Here is a 21,210-nt window from a genome sequence, read left to right as displayed (position 1 = left end):
TGAAGGAGCATCTGCCCAGGTTTACCATCCTTGTGAAGGAGCCTGTGTCTAACTCTTAAAATCATTTTACATAAAAACTCCCTGCTAATTCCATCCACGGCAGTTGTGTGGCATTCCACAACCAAAACAGAGGAAGGTGTGTGCTGTCGTGTGTGGGCCCTGGAGGGGAACTGAGTGCCCAAGGTGTGCACCTCTGGGTGGGATGCCAACTGGGGGGTGCAGAGTGGGGGCAGGAGGCTCCAGGGGGCAAGGTGCTCAGGGAAGGTCTGGAAGCATCTGGAAGGTGATGACCTGAGCCAGGGTCGCTCTGCTCCCAGGTGACATCAGTCGCCATGCAGGACAGGGACCCAGCAGCAGGAGAAGGTCAGCTCGGCACGGAATGGCCTGCGCCCGTGAGGCTCCCAAGGGGCCCTGGGGAGCCTGAGCCACTGGGACCCAGAGGAGTGAGGCCAGGTGCCTGTGTAGGTTTCAGACCCCTACTTGCCAACTCCAGATACACACGCCTACTGATTCACAAGGAAAACGATGACTTGGTACGGGTGCTTTTCAGGTTGAATTTCTAGCTGGGTTAGTGGAGAGGCTGAGCACAAGTCCTTCCACGACAAGCTCGAGCCTCTCTCTGGTTTACAGCGTTTGATTGTGTGACACAAATTGTGTCAATTGTAGGAACATTGATAATGAGATTCCAGAATGGATCAGATATGTGCTCCTGGTTGAAGCTCCACACAATGACACCAGGAGGGATGCATCTCAACTGATGTGCTCTCCTCCTTTTTTTTTGAAAAAAAAAGTTTATTTTGAATATTAAATTTAAAAAATCATACCTATGAAGTGTGTTATAGAAATTTAGATAAAACATCTGATGGCTCCAGGGCTCTGCATTCTGCCACCTCCCTCTCTCCAATGCAGTAAGGGGAAAAAATTGCCCAGTTGTATGCTGGCAATTCGAAATTAAGAATCTTTACATATTCTGATGTGAAAAATAATTAATAATGCAAAAATATTCACATTGCAATTCTCTTTCTTACATAATCTTCCTAAAGAAGTGAATAAAAATGATCCATAAACCTGTATATATTTGCAATCACTCTCAACAAACAGGAATTAAGGAACATCTTTTTAGTTCTTTAACTTTCCTATACCAACTTAAGAAGGAATTCTTAGTTAGAGGTCTCCCCTCCCAAGGAATTGAGGCTCATCTGCTTCCAGTTTGCCCAATTTTGAATACTACCCAAAGCAATCTACAGATTCAATGCAATCCCTATCGAACTACCACTGACATTTTTCTCAGAACTAGAACAAAAAATTTCACAATTTGTATGGAAACACAAAAGACCCCGAATAGCCAAAGCAATCTTGAGAAAGAAAAACGGAGCTGGAGGAATCAGGCTCCCTGACTTCAGACTATACTACAAAGGTACAGTAATCAAGACAGTATGGTACTGGCACAAAAACAGAAATATAGATCAATGGAAAAGGATAGAAAGCCCAGAGATAAACCCACACACATATGGTCACCTTATCTTTGATAAAGGAGGCAAGAATATACAATGGAGAAAAGGCAGCCTCTTCAATAAGTGGTGCTGGGAAAACTGGACAGCTACATGTAAAAGAATGAAATTAGAACACTCCCTAACACCATACACAAAAATAAACTCAAAATGGATTAAAGACCTAAATGTAAGGCCAGACATTGTAAAACTCTTAGAGGAAAACATAGGCAGAACACACTATGACATAAATCACAGCAAGATCCTTTTTGACCCACCTCCTAGAGAAATGTAAATAAAAACAAAAATAAACAAATGGGACCTACTGAAACTTCAAAGCTTTTGCACAGCAAAGGAAACCATAAACAAGACAAAAAGACAACCCTCAGGATGGGAGAAAATATTTGCAAATGAAGCAACTGACAAAGGATTAATCTCCAAAATATACAAACAGCTCATGCTGCTCAATATCAAACAAACAAACAACACAATCCAAAAATGGGCAGAAGCCCCAAATAGACATTTCTCCAAAGAAGATATACAGATTGCCAACAAACAGATGAAAGAATGCTCAACATCATTAATCATTAGAGAAATGCAAATCAAAGCTACAATGAGGTATCACCTCACACCAGTCAGAATGGCCATCATCAAAAAATCTACAAACAATAAATGCTGGAGAGGGTGTGGAGAAAAGGGAACCCTCTTGCACTGTTGGTGGGAATGTAAATTGATACAGCCACTATGGAGAACAGTATGGAGGTTCCTTAAAAAACTAAAAGTAGAACTACCATATGAGCCAGCAATATCACTACTGGGCATTTACCCTGAGAAAACCATAGTTCAAAAGTGTCATGTGCCACAATGTTCATTGGAGCACTATTTACAATAGCCAGGAGATGGAAGCAACCTAAGTGTCCATCGACAGATGAATGGATAAAGAAGATGTGGCACATATATACAATGGAATATTACTCAGCCATAAAAAGAAACAAAATTGAGTTATTTGTAGTGAGGTGGATGGACCTAGAGTCTGTCATACAGAGTGAAGTAAGTCAGAGAGAGAAAAACAAATACCGTATGATAACACATATATATGGAATCCAAAAAAAAAAAAAAAGGTCATGAAGAACCTAGGGGCAGAATGGGAATAAAGACACAGACCTACTAGAGAATGGACTTGAGGACACGGGGAGGGGGAAGGGTAAGCTGGGACAAAGTGAGAGAGTGGCATGGACATATATACCCTACCAAATGTAAAATAGATAGCTAGTGGGAAGCAGCTGCATAGCAAAGGGAGATCAGCTCGGTGCTTTGTGACCACCTAGAGGGGTAGGAGGGAGGAAGACGCAAGAGGGAAGAGATATGGGGATATATGTATATGTATAGCTGATTCACTTTGTTATAAAGCAGAAACTAACACACCATTGTAAAACAATTATACTCCAATAAAGATGTTAAAAAAAAAAAGAATACGTAAAGATTGAAAGCAATTATTTCAAAAAGAAAAAGCAAGCTGAGAATGGTTGTGTTTACTCAGCATCCAAATAAGTTGAATAGTGATTTTCAAAAATAATCATACGATTCCAAATTCAAAGGATAGTGTACATATTTGGCCTAATATAAATTGGCCAGTAATAAATGACTTGAATAAGTAAGCCAGGTGATTTCAGATCATTAATACTAAACAGAACGTTAAATAATGTGTTTGACTGAAGTAAATAGATGATTATGGAAATGTGATTATCAGCTTGTCCATTTATGTGGAGTGTGTGAGGGAATGGGGTAGACCAGGCAGCCCTCTCCCCACTCTTCTCTCCTAGAGATGCTTAGTTTCCTCTTAACAGGGTAACTTCCATACCTAGAAATATAGGACTTTACTGTAGACAGTGCCTTTTGTTGTTCATCTATAATATACACTTGAAAGACAAAATGAGTGCAGTGAGTGCTCACATGTGCCTAGCAGGATAAATTAATGAGTAAGTCACTTGGTGAAAAACTTGGAAATACTAAGATCCAGTCAGAAGATTGAGGAAAAGTATAAAAAGTATAAAACAGTTACTTACATTTTATACACAGTGATCAAACAGTACAGAGACAGCATTGATGATGACTGTGTTCTGGGCAGGAAAGTGAAGGCTGCCCCCTTAGGACTGTGAAATGGGGGGCAAGACATGGCATGGTCCATTTGTGAAACACTTGCTTAACCAGCCTCACAGGTGATAAAGGGAATCAGATCAGATGGAAAATAGAGAACTGTTTGGAGAAAATGCAGAATCTGCTAAAAATAGGAAGAACATAATTAAATTATAATGATTCTGGTTATAGACAAGATGGGGTAACAAGGATAAGATTTACCATTCCATCTGAAACAAACAAATATTTTTGTGTCTTTCATTACCACAAAAACCAAAAAATAAAATACGTAAGGCAATATTGTGAAGTCAAGACACTGGATGTCAAACAATAGAAGACTGTGATCCCAAGAGATGAGAAGCAAAGGAGGGAGCCCTGTAGTTGCCCCAGCTTGCTGTCTTGGGAGCCTGCAGGAGGTGACGCAGGGATGGGAGCCCAGGTAGAGCCTGGAGGCAGAATGGGCAGGAGACCAAGGTGACTAGAGTTCACAAGACACGGTACCAGTGAGGAGAGAGCTGCACAGAGAGAAGCCCAGAAATCTACAGAAGGTCCCCCTCAAACATTCAACAGAGTGTTCAGAATAGTGCATGCATGTAAGGAAACTACCTGAGGCTGGAGGAGGAATAGCCTAAAAGGAGCCTCCCAACTCACTTAGGTCTGGGAGCTGCCTGTTCGTACAGCCAGACTGGAAATCTCATGACTTATGGGGTGTCAGGAACAGTACCATCAGGTCAATGAGGGTTTCACTTTCAACAGTGTTGACTGGGTTAGCCACAGAATGAACCCAACTCTGGTCTCATCTAGTAAATAATAAAAGTAAGATCCAGAAGCCTCAAACTTTTTCCAAATAACTAAACAGCCTTCCAAAACAAAGCTCAAGAATATTTATAGGAAAGCAAAGATGCCCAGCACCCAGCAAGGTAAAACTTGTAATGTCTGCAATCCAATCAGTTTAATAGGCAAAAGCCAGATAATAAGAGCCGTAATAAGGAGAGAAACTGATCCATCAGAATTGAGACAGATGTTAGAATCAGCAAACAAGTACATTAAAACAGTTATTATAGGTCTTCTGGTTCTGACCAAGATGGAGCAGCCCCATTCCTCTCAGGTTCTCCCCATCACAACTAAAAGTCTCTGGTTGTAAGACACCTAGGAAGGCTCTGAAAGGTAGAAGGAAGAGACTGGGCTGCTAGAGACCATCAATGAGACAGAACAAGATCATGGGAGTAAAGGCTAGTGGCCACTCTGCTGCTTGTTCTTCCCCACACTGTGCCAGTGGGGCCCCTAAGCTCTCAGCTTAGAGAGCTGAGCTTCCATGTCCACCCTATAGCAATAAAACAGACTGAGGAGCCCTCTGCTTTCCCTCTAGCTAGTGTCATTGGGTCCTAGCATGACTCTGATTTTACACCCCAACTCAGAAGTGATGAGGGGGTGTGACTCCATTCCCCCCTTACCCCAGGAAGGTTTTAGTGGGACCAAGGAGGGAGCTGAACATCTACCATGATCCACCCTTGATGAGGCAGTGTGACTCAGTACCTTTGTTGGGATGCTGTAGGTGGGGCCAGTGGGAACTTGAACATTCACACCCATCTGGGCTTCAAGCTATATGTGTACATGGGGACTACCTGCTAAAAAAGATTAGATGGGATCCAGAGTCTCCCCACATAATGCACTAAATATCCAGGATATAATGGAAAAATCACATATCATTCTGAGAACCAGGACAATCACAACTTAAATGAGAAAAGACAATCAACAGTTGCCAATACTGAGACAGATAAAATAGTGAGATGAGCCAAAAAGGATTTTAGAGCAACTATCATAAGAGTACTTCAGGGAGCAATGACAGACACTCTAAAACAAATGAGAAAATAGACAGGCTAACCAAAGAAACACATGATTAAAATGTAGAAATTACAGAAATGACAAATATAATAACTGAAATGTAAAGACTTGCTAGATGGCTCAGTAGTAGAGTGGGAATGACAAAGATAGAATCAGTGAACCCAAGGATAATTCAACAGAATTTACCTAGCTTTAGCAACAAAGAGAAACTATACTAGAAAAAAGATTGAGCAGCATCCCAGGGACCTGTGAAACAATGACAAAGGAACTGACATTCATATCATTGGAATTGCAGAAGAGGAGAGGAGAGAAAGTGAAATGTATTTGATGACATAATGGCTGTAACTTCCCAAATTTGGCAAGAGGTATAAATGTATATATTCAAGAAGCGAAGCCAACTCCAAATAGAATAATCCCCCAAAAAATCCATGCTAAAACACATCATAATTAAACTTCTGAAAACTAGAGATAATAAATAAATCTTGAAGCAGCTGGAGAGAAATGTCATATTACTTATAGGGGAACACCAATTTGAATGACAGTAAATTTCTTATATGAAACCCTGTAGGCCAGTAGGAAGTGGTACAACAGTTTTTAGGTACTGAAAGAAAAACTGTCAACTGTGAATTTTATACCCAGTGAAAATATCCTTTAGTAGTGAAGGAGAAATAAATACATTCTCAGACCAAGTAAAACAAAGAGAATATGTTGCTAGCAAACCTAGCCTTTGAGAATGATTAAAGGAAATTCTTAAAATAAAAAGGAAATGATAACAGAAATCATGGAAATTCAGAAGGAAGAGAACATATACTATCCCATCTGTCATTACTATCTGAAATCATATTAGATAGCTGAAGCAAAAAATTGTAAATCATTTGATATGATGCTCAATGTATATAGAGGAAATACTGAAGAAAATCATATTTTAAAATTGGGAGAATAATGGCACCTAAATGAAACTGAAGTTTCTACACTCAGCCTGAGGTGGTAAAACGTTGACACCAGTAGGCTGTGATGAGTTACATTTACGTATTAATATCTAGAATGATTACTAGCAAAATAATACAAAGTGATATTCTCAAGAATGTTATAAATAAATCAATATAGAATCCTAGAAAAATTCAAATAACTCAAAGGAGAATAAAAAAAAAGAAACAGGAAACAGAGAAAACAAATAATAAAATGGCAGACTTAAGCTCTAACATATCAATAATTACTTTAAATGTAAATTGAATAAACCAATTAAAAGACAGAAATTGACAGGATGGATTTTAAAAATATATGGTTCAATAATATGCTCTATACAGGAAACTCACAGTTTCCTATATACAGTTACATTGCTAGGTTGAAAGTAAAAGGATGGAAAAAATATATGATACAGACATTAATAAAGAAAGAAAACAGGATTTGCTATACTAATATAATAAAAAGTATACTTTAGAGGAAAGAAACCATCTGAGACAAAGAAGGCTATTACAAAATCAATCCTCCAGAAAGATGCAACACTCTTAAATGTGTGTGCCTCAAATATAAGAAGCAGAAACTGACAGAACAAAAAGGAGAAACAGACAAATCCACAATTATTGTTGGGGACTTCAACACCTCACTCTCAATAGTTGGTAGAACTACTAGACAGAGAATTGGCAAGGATACAGAAAAATGGAACAACATGATCATCATTGTTGACATATATACAACATTCCACCCAGAAAAAGTAGAATGCTAACTCTTTTCTAGTGCCTACAGAACATTCAACAAGATAGACCATATTCTTGGTCATAAAACAAACCTCAGCAAAGTTAAAAGAATTGAAATCATACAGAGTATGTTCTCTGACCACAAACTAGAAACCAATAACAGAATGATAATGGGGAAATCTTCAAATTGTAAATTTATCAGCATACTTCTAAATAATCCATGGGTCAAAAAGGAAGTCTCAAAAGCAATATAAAGCATAGAACTGAATAAAAATGAAACAATATATTGACATATGTAGGACACAGCTAAAGCAGTGTTAAGAATGAAATTTATAGCACTAAATGCTTACATCACAAAAGCATGTAAGTTCCTACCTCAGGAAACTAAAAAAAAAAAAAAAAAAAAAAAAAAAAAAGTAAAAATAAACCCAAAACAAGCAGAAGGAAAGGAATAATAAAGGTAAAAGCAAAAACCAATGAAATAGAGAACAAGAAATAGAGACAAATCAATGAAATAGAAAGGTATTTCTTTGAAAAAATCCATTAAATTGATAAACAAGACTGAGCAACATACAAAGGAGAAGGCACACACCATCAATATCATAAATGAAAAGGAAATATCACTATAGATCCTGCTACTATTAAAAGGATGATAAAGGAATAATACAAGCAACTTTACTTTCCTTGAAAACCAGAAACTACCAAAACTCAGCTGAAGTGAAATATACAACCCAATACTCCTATAACTACTAACGAAACTTAATATGTAGTAAAGAGTACACCCCCCAATTGTCAGGTCCAGATGCTTTCGTCAGAGGATTCTACCAAACTTTAAAGAAAATTTAACATCACTTCTATACAATCTCTTCCAGAAAATAGAAGAGGAGGGAACATGTCTAATTCATTCCCAACTCATTTTATGAGAGTATTATTGACTTGATACCCAAACCAGAAAAAGTGTGTGTGTGTGTGTGTGTGTGTGTGTGTGTGTGTGTGTGTGTGAGATAGAGAGAGAAATGGAAAATTAGACATCAATATCTCTCATGAACTCTCATGTAAAATTCTCAAGAAAATATTAGCCAATTTAATCCAGCAATATATAAAAAAGATTAGACACCATGATGAAGTAGGGTTTCTTCCTACTATGCAAGGCTGGTTTAATATTCAAAAATAAATCAATGTAATCTGCCATATCAACAGGGTATAGAAGAAAAGTCATAACATCATATAATATGATGTAAAAAAATCATTTGACAAAATTCTACACTCATTCATGATAAAATCTTTCAGCCAACTAGGAATCAAGGGGAAACTTCTTAACTTGATAAAGAGCATCTACAAAATACCTACAGGTTACATCATATTTAAAGGTAAAAGACTGAATGATTTCCTATTAAGATTGGGAACAAGTCAAAGATATCTAGTCCTACTACTCTTTTATAACATACTATTGAAAGTTCTAGCCACTGCAATAAAATAACAAAAGGAAAGAAAAGTCATACAGGTTGGAAAGGACAAAATAAAACTGTCCCCGTTTGAAAATGACATGATTGCTTATGTAGCAGATCCCAAGGAATCTATAAAAATTCTGTTACAACTAATAAGTGAGTTTGGCAAGTCACAGGGTACAACATCCAAAATCAATCTCATTTCTGTATATTAACTAACATATGGAAACTGAAAATAAAATCAGAATATCATTTGGATTTCATTACTCAAAAAAAAGCAGAATATGTATAGCTTAACAAAACACATACAGGATCTGTAGCTGAAAGTTCCAAAATGCTGATGAAAGAAACCAAAGATGATCCAAATAAATGGAAAGACATACTGTCTTCATGAATTAGATAACACAGTGACTACGTAAACTCCATTCAAATTATTCTATAGGTTTAAAACAATTCCAATCAGCAAAGTATTTTGTGGACATAGATAAACTTATAATAAAATTTATATGGAAGTGCACAGGCCTTTCTTTAAAAAGAAAATAATGTGGTAGAATTACTTTACCCAATATTAAGACCTACCACACACTACAGTAGTCATGATTGTGTGGTATTGGCAGAGGAATTAACACACAGATCTTTGACAGAGTAGAGAACCCAGAAACAGACCCACACAAATGTGCCCGACTTTCTTCACAAAGGTACAAAACGATTCAATGGAAGATTGATAGCTTTTTTCAACAAATGGTGCTGGAGCAATTGAATATCCATAAACTTAACAAAATCTGCTTAAATATCATGCCTTCTACAAACAGTATCTCACATTTCACATTCACAGACTTAAATGTGAAACTGTAAAACTTTAGAAAAAAAGCAAAGGGGGAAGTCTTCAGAGACAGAGCTAGATGAAAAGTTCTTATATTTGAAACCAAAGTGCAATCCATAAAAGGAAAAAAAATGATAAATTGGACCTCATCAAAATTCAAAATTTTGCTCTATGAAAGACTTTGTGAAGAGGATGAAATTATAAACTATAGACCAAGAGAAAAACATTGCTATTCAAATATCTAGCAAAAGATATGTGTGTGTGTGTGTGTGTATAATAAAAAATCTCATTACAGAATGGGCAAAAGACATGTACAGACATTTCACTGAAGAGGATATATAGGTTGCAATTAAGCCCATGAAAAGATGTTCAGCAATGTTAGCCGTTAGGAAAAGGTAAATTAAAACCAAAATGAGATACCACTGCACACCTATAAGAGTGGCTAAAATGAAAAATAATGATAACTGTAAATGCTAGCAAGGATATGGAGAAACTGGATCACGCATACATTGCTGGTGGGAATGTAAAATGATATAGCCACTCTGTAAAATAATTTTGAAGTTTCTTATAATAAAAACTAAACATGCACTTACCATATGACCCAGCAATTGCATTTTGGAGCATTTATTTCAGAGGAATTAAAAATTATGTTCACAAAGAAACCAGTTCATAGCAGCTTTATTCATCATAGTTTTAAAAAGTAGAAACAACCTAAATGTACTTCAGTGAGTGTATGGTTAAATAAATTCTGATATAACCATACTTTGGAATGCTACCTAGCAATAAAAAGGAGGAAGCGACTGACATATGCATATCTTGGATGGATCTCATGGGAATCAGTCTGAGTGAAAAACGTTTATCTCAAAAGATTATATATTGCATGAGCCTGTTTATATAATATTCTCTATATGACAAAATTATAGATTTGGAGAACAGATTACTGAATGACAGGGGGGTGGGGGGATTGAGGCGTGGAAAGCTATCAAAGGGCTTGAAGTGAGACATCCTTGTGTGATGAAAGTAAGGTAGACTGGATGTATACTGGGAGTAATATAAAGTAAAGATGCTAAATTATCTTGACTGTATAAGTGTCAATATCCAGGTTGTGAAATTATAGTTTTGCCAAATGTAACCATCATGGGAAACTGGATACAGGGTGGGAGCCGGGTTACAAAGGAGGATGAGGAAGCACTTGGAGATTTTAGATAAGGTCATTATCTTGACTGTAGTGATAATTTTATGGCCAATATATATGATATATATATATATGATCTATATATATGATATATATATATGCCAAAACCCATCAAACTGTGCATTTTTATTGTTATGTCTGTTATACTTCAATAAAACACTTTAAAGAGTCCTAATGTCATAGATCTCATTACATACTCCAAGTCTCAAGAAAGATTAGAAGGAGGCAAGTCATGAGACATTTGTAGTTATTAAAGGCAGTTTGTTGACATAAAAGATAAAAGTTTATATTATGGCCACTACTTATTCGGGCTGATTGAGGCTTTGCAGGAATTTGGCAGTGAACTTGTTGGTTGCCTCTTTCTTGGTTTTGCCGTGTTTCAGCATCATTCCTATATGTGCCCTTGGCCCAGTAGAGGTCACTTTTACTTGCTGAAAGTGCTCTCTTTTCATCACAGGAATATTCATTAAACTTGAATATTTATATTTGTTTTCCTATCCCAAAGTCTTTCTTGCCTTGTGAGCAGTGTGGGATGGCATTTGAGTTGTTTTCTGTATCTGTGTTTGTTTTTAGTTACTGTGGCCTATTGTGCTGCTTGTCTGAATATGATTAGGGTAGATTCCTAGCCACATCTTCACACTTAACTTTGAAATACACTGAAACCATGTCCCTCCTTTGCTTTGAGAAAAAATTATGGCCACAGTCCCTTCCTCTCTGCACATGGATGCTGTAGCCATTCAGACTTTGTGAATGGGGAGCATCTTGCAACAGAAAGAACAGGAGGTTTGAAGAGTGGGGTTCAATTCTGGCTCTGGCAGTGACTGACTGGGCCACCCTGAGCAAGTTATGTGACCGTCATAGTTGGTTTTCTCTTCTGCAAATGAGGATAATAATAAGGCTCGCCTTGCAGAGTGTTATAAAAATTAAAGATAATATATGTAAATGGCTCATAAACAATAAATGAGATTGCTATTAATACTGTGGCTACATTCTGGAAACAGTGGGAAAGGGGAGCTTTAATGAAAAAAGGAATCTATACCATTTCCATTTCAGCTCTCTTCTTCTACCTGCATATACTTTCTATGACACCTATAACCACCTCCCACCCCCGATCCTTGGAGCTGCAAGCACCACCTACTCAACATTAATTCAAATTTATCAATCTCTGTGAATGCTGACTTGATGAAGCAATCCTTTCCTAACCTTCACACCTTGGGTGTGTACCCCCACCTGACCCTTATCTGATGTGACCCCTCCTGAAGGGCTTTCATCCTGGAGAGTATGATGTGCCTGCTGCCCTGTCCTCTTTGTTGGGCAGAATGAGTTATTTTAGCAGAGGTGAAAATTGTGTGTCAGACAAATTATGTGCCAGACACCAAGATGACATTTGTGACTTGAAGGTCTAACCTGGAGCTTTTCTGCGGGCATCTGAGAATGTGGGATTCTTCCAGGTTCATCTTGTAACCATTGACATGCCTGAGCCACCACCAAAATATGGCATGAAACTGAGGACTGCTGCTCCCATGAGTATCATTTGAGTCCAACACACATTTCTTGACCACTGTGCTAGGTCTAGTTTCCTAAAAGGATGAATACACAGTTACTTCCTGGAGGAATTCACAGTTCAGGGACTCCTCAAACATGAGTTCAAAGGATGTGCCAAATGCAATAATCAAGATATGCATAGGGTGTTTCCTAGTTTCTAGAAAAGGGAGTAAGGAAAGAGGCCCTTGAGTCCAACCTGGGATTTTGGGAAAACAGTCCTGGGGGTGAAGATGCTGGGCTGCTTCAGGACGATTGGGATGTAACCAAGCCAAGGAACAGACTGGGTGTCCAGCAGCGTGGACAGTGGGAGCTGAGGTACCTGCATCGTTCAAAGTGCCCTGTATAATCACCAGCTGGGAAAGGGGTCCAAAACTCATGGGCTGCCAAAGGTAACAACAGGGTCCTAACTGAACTGGAGATTTAAGAATGATCTTGAAGAGGTGCTGGGGCACACAGGAGATACAGGAGTTAGCTATGCAGAGTTAAGCCAGGAGCCATTCCTGCAGAAGGCAGAGTACAAGTGAAGGTTTTGAGTTGGAAAAGAAGGTGGGTTTTCAGAAACTTGCAGCAGGTACAGATGTAGAGCTTGGTCAATAAGGAACTGTGAAAGGGTTCTAAGTAGGAAAACCGGTTCAACTATTGTTTGAGAAAGCTCATGGTGACATGATGTGGAGAGTGGATGTTGTTTCAGGCAGTGAATTGGAATGCTCTGGGAGTGGTCCAGGTGAAAACGGCAGGGGCCTGCGCAGAGGAAGTATGGAAGGGAAGGACTTGATTGGATTAAATGAAAAGGGGAAAACTCATGGGAATTAGTTGTTTGAAATTGTGGTTGAAGCAAGTGGTATCCCACTAACGAAAATAGTTAACTAATGAAAATAGTTAACTCAGCAGGGCAAGCAGTGGCTTCATTTTTGGGGAGGTTGTGTTTTAAGTGTATCTAGCTCATCCAAATATGTATCTTCGTGTCTATTGGGGATGGTAAGCCCAGCTCTTGGAAGAGGTCAACGTGGACTTGTTATAAGTGTCTGTTAATACGGGGTAGTGTGGGGTCCTGAACTGGTGATCCAAGCACAGCATCGGGAACGCAATGTATTTGGGCAACATCCATCTTTAAGGGCACTTAGAGAGATGAGGTCTCTGAGAAGAGGCGGTGGAGAGAGATCGCAGAGCCTAATGGAGACCTGATACTACGGAGAGTGTGGGCAGCAGTAAAATGCATCCGAGAAGACCAGTGAGGCAACAACAGAAACTCACCCTGTGGACTTGGGGCTGTGAAGTTCATGATCTCTGTGGAGGAGCGCATAGGAGGCCGGACTCAAGCTGTGCAGGTCTGAGAAGTGAGTGAGGAAGGCGCAGGGGCGACTTGGCTGGCACCCTAGATTTAGAAGCACAGGCCTTTACGTCCAGCATTGAATCAGTCCTTCGCTGCCTTTCTCTCCTGCCTTTCGAAGCTGAACACCAGCCAAATGGCAAGGCCACAGCGGGATACATCTCTGAGGATAAGGCTGGACATGGCCTGTTCTTGGTCACCGCTGGGGCCACTACCCCTTTGTGCCTGATTTTCATTCTCCTGTGCGGCTCCGGCTGGCCAATGTCTCACAGCCTCAGGTGCGGTTCACCTGGCTTGGTTGATTTCTACCTGGCCACCCGAAGCTACTTGCTGGGACAGTGGTGCCCGTGGCGGCCTTGCCCCTGTGCCTGTTCACAGCCCAGCATTCTCCCTGATGACTTTGTGGTCAGAGTTCTCTCCACCCAGAGTGGCTCTCTTTCCTCTTGGCTTCACTCTGGGCTCCTTTCCAACCCCAGCCCCAGTTTCCTCTGTGCACGTGGCTTGGTCGTGGCCAGCCTCCTCCAAGCAACAAGCGTGCTTTGTGGAGGGCTGCGTGGGGTCTCCCCTAGGAGCTCAGAATCAGCCAGGAGATATCCTGAACGCAAGGAGACCAGGGTTGCTTTGATTCAGGAGTTGGGGCCCTGGACATCTTGCACGTGGACTGGCTCTTTGCTCTGTAGTTTGTCCGCATAGGTGCTCCCGGGCGTGATGGGATTTGTCTTCCCTGCAGACAGGGGTCGTGGTGAACTAGGAGAAGATACCTGCACAGTTGCTGAATTAATATGGTTATGAGAACAGCATCTCAGAAAAGAGTTTTTTACTCCCAGGGCCTTACTTCTTCACCAGTATGACAACTAAACTAGCCGCTGATGATATTAATTTCATGTATTAACTTCATGTTTGGATTTTGAGAACTATCAATAAAGAGCAGAATTAAGCATCAATTCACATCTGTGATTACTTCCGCTGTGAAATTAAGAAAACCTTCCAAAGCAACCTGTAAGTAGCTTTAAAAAAACTGATATATGCATAAATCTATATTTATATATTTACATGTATATATGTATGTATTTATATGTATAAATACATATTTATAATATATAATATACAACATATTTAGATATAACTGAATATGTATGTAAATACATATAAAATATTATACATATTATAAACATAAAGTATATAGTATATAAAATATGATAATCTATATTGTACATTAAAATTTTATATAAGCATATATACTTGTATATTATATTATTATATTAATTTTATATACAATATTATATTATGTATTATAACATTATATGCTACTTTATATAAGCATATATACTTTATTATTTTACTGTATATTATAATATATATTAATTTATATACAGTAGTATATTGTTATATATAATTATATATACTAATTTTTATAAGATATATACTTGTATATTTTATTATATAATATCATATATTAATTTATATATATATTTATGTATACATATAATATATGCTTTGTGTACATTAAGTGACAAAAGCATGTTACAGGTTTCTTTGGAAGGTACTTAATATTTATATATAATATTATATATAAAAATGTATTCCATATGTGTGTACCTATCTGCACACACACACACGCACACACACACACACAGATATATGTATCAAAAGTAACATGCTTTTTGATGCATATATCCCCTGGTGTCTCGTGACTGTATATCAAATTGTACAGCACAAAATGTAGGACTGTGAGGCAGCTGGTTGTCAAGGCAGTCAGTGCAACTCAAGGATTACACAAGCTCTCTTGCCCATTATAGCTCCCTTTACTATATGTCTAGTCTTTACTTGCCCTCTCTATCTCATATTTCATTATTAGAATTAACAAAAGGACTAAAAATGGCTTGTAGTATGCGCTTACTTTGTGCAAGCTACTTTTCTAAGGACTCAGCATGTATTATTCTCACAATATCTATGTGAAGGTGTCAATGTTGGCTCCTACCCAGCAGCATCTCCCTCCCCTTCTAATTTGTTCATAGAATCCCAGTTTTGTTCCTTTCATCCATTTGGATGAAGAAACTCTGTCTTCACCTCAAGTATAAATTCTGAAGTAATGGCACCCCATTCCCCTTGCTGCTGTTTGGTTAGATAGTGACCACATAATCCGGTTTTGACCAGAGAGGTGAGCAGTCTAATGGGCGGCCTTGGAAATTTGTCTGTCTTTTTAACATGAGTCACGAAGAAGATACCATACTGTACAGGAAGCTGTTGTGTGTCATATGTGGTGTGATGTCTGGCTCTCCATGGCCATATTGCAACCAAAGGATGCTAGCCTGAGGCAACTTATGGGAAAAAATGATCTCAGGTCTTTTCATGATATCATTGAGCCACTAAATGAAAAAATTTTGAAGTAGTCCTACTTCAAGTCTTCTTTTGGAGATGTATCACTTAGCTTTTGCCACTATTATGCTGCATAACAATCTGCCTAAAATGCAGTGGCGGCTCTATAAAAAAGAATGAAATAATGCCATTTGCAGCAACGTGGATGGACCTAGAGATTATCGCATTAAATGAACTCGCACTAAATGAACTAAGTCAGAGAAAGACAAATATCATATGGTGTCACTTATATGTGGAATCTAAAAAATGATACTAATGGACTTATTTACAAAACAGAATTAGACTCACAGACATAGAAAACAAATTTATGGTTACCAAAGGGGAAAGGTGGGGGTGAAGGATAAACTAGGAATTTGGGATTAACATATAAAAAATAGATAATCAACAAGGACCTACTGTATAACACAGGGAACTATACTCAGTGTCTTATAATAACCTAAAATGGAAAATAATCTGAAAAAGAATATATATATATTTATAACTGAATCACTTTGCTATACAAACTAACACAACATTGTAAATTAACTATATTTCAATTTTTAAAATGCTGAAGTGCAGTGGCTCAAAACCACAATCATTTTTTCAACTTCGCATGTCTACAGGTTCTCTGGGTATTGACTGATCTAGACTGTGCTTAGGTGGGTTTGGCTTCAAGCAGCAAATTTGGTCCAGATTTACACCATGTATCTTTCATCCTCTGGGCAAGTGTACTTGCTGGGGCACGTGAGGACAGAAGTGCATGGGAGCAAGCCCAGCCATGCAAACACATTTCACGTCTTTGCTTATGCCAAGTCCCTAGTGTCACACTGGGCAAAACAAGCCATGGTCAAGCTCACCATCCATTGGCAGGTGAAGCCTGGTGAAAGTCTCTGTGGAGTCATATGATGAAGGATATGGTTGCACTGAGGGGTGAAAAATTGGGAGCAACAGCACAGTCTGCCAGAGGATGTCATTTTCCTAATTATGTAACAAGCCAGTGGAGATAGGTTTTAACGTGGCTTGCAGTTGGAGGCATCCAAATAGAGGTAGATGTTTCAAGTTTCCTGACTTATAGGTGATGAAATCATGACATGTGATCTAACACCAGAGCCCCGGCTCTTGGAGCGATGTTGAGTAAATACAGGATTATCATTTCTAGGACAGTGGCCAAGAGTTCTTTAGGATTGTGTATTGAGTCCATTTGCATTTGCATAGATTTTCTCCCCAAGTTGACTTCTTAAATATCACTTTGAGCAATATGGAAAAAAGCATATTTTAAGGAAGAGAGGAAACAGAGAAGAGAAAGTAATAGGATAAAAGAAATACACCCCCCCGCCCCACACACACACACTGAGTAATGATGTAAGGAAATGTATGAGCCATGCTAAATTGGTGGTTCAGATATTACCAAGGGATTAAGAGGTCAATAAAACATCCCCCTTTTCCCTCTTGAAACCAATTGAGAAAGAGATAAAGTCAATGGGGTAGAAATAAAAATATCAGGTTTATTACTGGTGAGACCTGGCATCGAGAATATGTCTTTGAATTGCAGGCATGTTTCATGGTTTCCTCATGCTTCTCCCAGCCACAGCAGCACTGGGAAACTGCAGGCTTCAGAAACTGGCTTCAAAGGAGAGAGGGCAAGGAGCCATGCCCAGAGCACCCCCATTTATTCTGCTCTAATCAACCGATGAGTTACCCCAGTTCCCATGGTGATTGCCTAGCATTAGTCTCTCCCCACCATGGAGAACCTCTATCCAGTGTGAGTCCTGAGGGAGAAAAGGCTTGTATAGAAATAAATGAAGAACTGAAGACTCGACTTAAACCTGAGTGTATCTTAAATAAATGATTTTTTTTAAGCTCTATTTTTTTTTATTGGAGTATAGTTGCTTTACAATATTGTGTTAGTATATACTGTACTGATTTGGACTTGATAAACAGTAGGGGTGACTTTAGGAAGTCCTGTAATAATGATAGTATTTTAAGAAAACTAAGCATGACTATAAGCATGAATACAACATAAATATATTAATTAGGCTTGAAATACAGGTAAAGGCTTTATATACTTCATTTTGAACCGTGAGAACAATCAGATACCCCAGAAACACAGGACGCTGCTCTGTAGTCTTGAATCAGGAATTCCGACATCTCTGTGTTCTCCATTCTCTTCCACCTTTATCTCTCCCTCAATCCCGCTGTATCTTCAGGCCTGACCTCTCCCTCCTCCCAGGTTCAGTCTCTCCCTTGACCTCACTCCCTCCATCCTCTCCTTCCCTGTCTGTCTGGTAGGGTTTAAGGACATGGCATTGGGGTTGGACCTACTTGGCTCTGCCTTTTAATTACTTAGGATAAGCAGATTCATTAACCCAGGCCTCAGTTTTCTTTGAGAGTTGGCATCACAACAGTGTGAGCCTTGGAAAGTAACTGAAATGATGAGTGTCTCAGAAATGTGCAGTCATGGTGGAGTTATTATTCCAAGTTCATCACTGTTGGACTGCTGAGGGTAGCTGAAAAAAGCCATAGAAACCTGCTGACTGGCTCTACGACAAATGTATAGTTTTAGTCTCTGTTGGATCCTCCAAACTGCTCAGCATTTTGTTTTGGTTTTGTGCCCAGTTATCTCTAAACATAGAATTGGACTGTTTTGTCTTGCTAATAAAGTAACTCCTTATAGAAAAATTAGAAATTATAAAACATTATTAAAAACCTGTGATCCCACCCCCCCAGAGATAGCTATACTCCGATATTTCTGCATTTTAGTATATTTTTAGTGTATTAGCTATCTCTATCTATCTCTATATGTATATATGTATACATGTATGTATGTCTCTATCTCATATCTATCTATATCTATTGATTGATCTATCTCTATATGTATGTATGTATCTATATCTATATATCTATATGTGTATGTATCTATCTCTGTCTCTGTATGTATGTATGTATCTATATCTATGTCTATATGTATGCATCTAGCTGTATTTTTCATACATACAGCCTTTTATCTTTCTTCCTTCTGTGGACTCAGCAAATTTCCCTTTCTCCTCATCACCTTTTGCTATAGTGGCCGTTGGGGAAACTCACTCTTTAAGCCACCTCCTTTCATGCTTCTCATCTTATCAAAAGGCCCCTGAGAAGATACAGAGAGAGAAGTTGACAGTTCTGCCACCTCCCTGCCATCTAGACTCCTGTATCTTCTCCTGCCTCTTAGCTCTTTTGCTCTGCTCTGTTTCCATTCTTACTTTCTCCAGGACACAGCTCCTGTCTTTCTCTGGTACCTCCCATCAATTGCCTTCATTTTGAAGGCTCCCCCCTTCTTTCCACCCACCAGCCACTGTCCTTCCCTTCCTGCCCAGAGAGGAACCATGGTCTTGTTCCATCCTCAACCTGCCAGGGCACCTTTGGACTTCTGCCTAACAGTTCTGCAGAAGCTGTTATCATTGTGGTGGCCCATGTTCTCTGGGCTCCCCACACCCATGGCCTCTTTCCGGACCACCTTGCCTCACATTCTCTGCCGCTATATAAACTCCTGACTACCTGCAAGTTTCACCTCCTGGCTTTCCTGCTGCTTTCTTAGAGCGTCTTTTTCATACTTTCTAATTGATTGATTATCCTCTGCCCCTTTCTTAGGAATCAGAAAGCTGTCACTTCACACCCTCTCTTTAGTTATTTCATCTACTTCAAAATCTCCACCTGCTTTAATGTTTAAGCTTTAGACACTTTCTTCCATGACATATTAACTGCTCCTCACCACCTTGCCCCACTAGCACTTCCAGATTTCTATGAGTGAAACAGAATGTCCTTACAATGGAGTATTATTCTGCCTTAAAAAAGGAAGAAAATTCTGACATGTGCTATAACATGGATGAGCCTGGAGGACATTATGCTGAGTGAAATAAACCAGTCACAAAAGGACACATACTGCATGCATCCACTTATAGGAGGTCCCAAGGAGTCAGATTCATAGAGACAGAAAGCAGAATGGTATTTGCAGAGGCTGGGGGGAGGGGGGAATGGGGAGTTAGTGTTTAGTTTGCAAGACGAAAAGAGTTCTGGAGATGGGGGGTGGTGATGGTTTCACAAGAGTGTGAATATACTTAATGCTACTGAACTTAAAAATGGGTCAGCTGGTAAAATTTTTTCCAACTTTATTGAGATATAATTGACACATAACACTGTGTCAGTTTAAGATATACATTGTGATGATTTGATACATGTATATATTGTGAAATTAAGCTGGTAAATTTTATGTTAAGTTTATTATGATTTAAAAAAACAACCCAGAACATCTTTTCCTCCTCTTCTGTTTTTTTTTACAGTTTTTTTCCTGTACTTGATTTCTAATCTCAAGCATTGTGGTCGGAAAAGATGCTTGATATGGTTTCAATTTTCTTAGATTTACTTGATTTGTAACCCAAATTGTGATCTATCCTGGAGAATGTGCCATGTGCACTTGAGAAAAAAGTATATTCTGCTGCTTTCAGATAGAATGTCCTACAAATATCAATTAAGTCTATCTGGTCTAATGTGTCATTTAAGGTTTGTGTTTCCTTATTAATTTTCTGTTCCCTGGTGTAAGTGAGGTGTTAAAGTCCCCTACTGTTATTGTGTTATCGTCAATTTCCCCTTTTATGGCTGTTCGCATTTGCCTTATATATTGAGGTGCACCTATGTTGGGTGCATATATATTTACAATTGTTACATCTTCTTCTGGGATGAATCCCTTGGTCATTATGTAGTGTCCTTCCTTGTCTCTTGTAACAGTCTTTATTTTAAAGTCTATTTTGTCTGATGTGAGTATTGCTACTCCAACTTTCTTTTGATTTCCATTTGCATGGAATATCTTTTTCCATCCCCTCACTTTCAGTCTGTAATGTGTCCCTAGGTCTGAAGTGGGCCTCTTGTAGACAACATATATATAGGTCTTGTTTTTGTATCCATTCAGCCAGTCTACGTCTTTTGGTTGTAGCATTTAATCCATTTGCATTTAAGGTAATTATCAATATGTATGTTCCTACTGCCATTTTCTTAATTGTTTTGGGTTTGTTTTTATAGGTCTTTTTACTTCTCTTTCTCTTTTGTTCTCTTCACTTGTGTTTCTTGCCTAGAGAAGTTCCTTTAGCATTTGTTGTAAAGCTGGTTTGGTGGTTTTGAATTCTCTTACCTTTTGATTGTCTGTAAAGCTTTTGACTTCTCTGTCAAATCTGAATGAGAGTCTTGCTGGGTAGAGTATTCTTGGTTGTAGGTTTTTTCCTTTCATCACTTTAAATATATCCTGCCACTCCCTTCTGGCCTGCAGAGTTTCTGCTGAAAAATCAGCTGATAACCTTATGGGGATTCCCT

At 38.7% G+C, this 21,210-nt stretch overlaps 1 protein-coding gene and 1 long non-coding RNA gene across 3 annotated transcripts in view; both read left to right on the top strand.

The window, feature by feature from the left end:
* The window catches only part of LOC309655243, a 28,136-nt gene extending 7,562 nt beyond the window's left edge, over nt 1–20,574 (top strand). Inside the window, exon 2 of the long non-coding RNA XR_014260690.1 lies at nt 20–20,574. This is a non-coding gene — a long non-coding RNA (uncharacterized lncRNA). The remainder of the gene's footprint in view (nt 1–19) is intronic.
* GABRB3 (gamma-aminobutyric acid type A receptor subunit beta3) overlaps nt 1–21,210 on the top strand; it is a 250,372-nt gene that overhangs the window by 123,082 nt on the left and 106,080 nt on the right. The gene's annotated exons all lie outside the window — the stretch shown is intronic.

The sequence above is a fragment of the Balaenoptera physalus genome (genome assembly GCF_965194825.1).
Source record: "Balaenoptera physalus genome assembly, chromosome: 2".
Taxonomy (NCBI): domain Eukaryota; kingdom Metazoa; phylum Chordata; class Mammalia; order Artiodactyla; family Balaenopteridae; genus Balaenoptera; species Balaenoptera physalus.
Note: the sequence above shows the minus strand (reverse complement) of the source record. Positions and strands in the feature narration are given on the sequence as shown.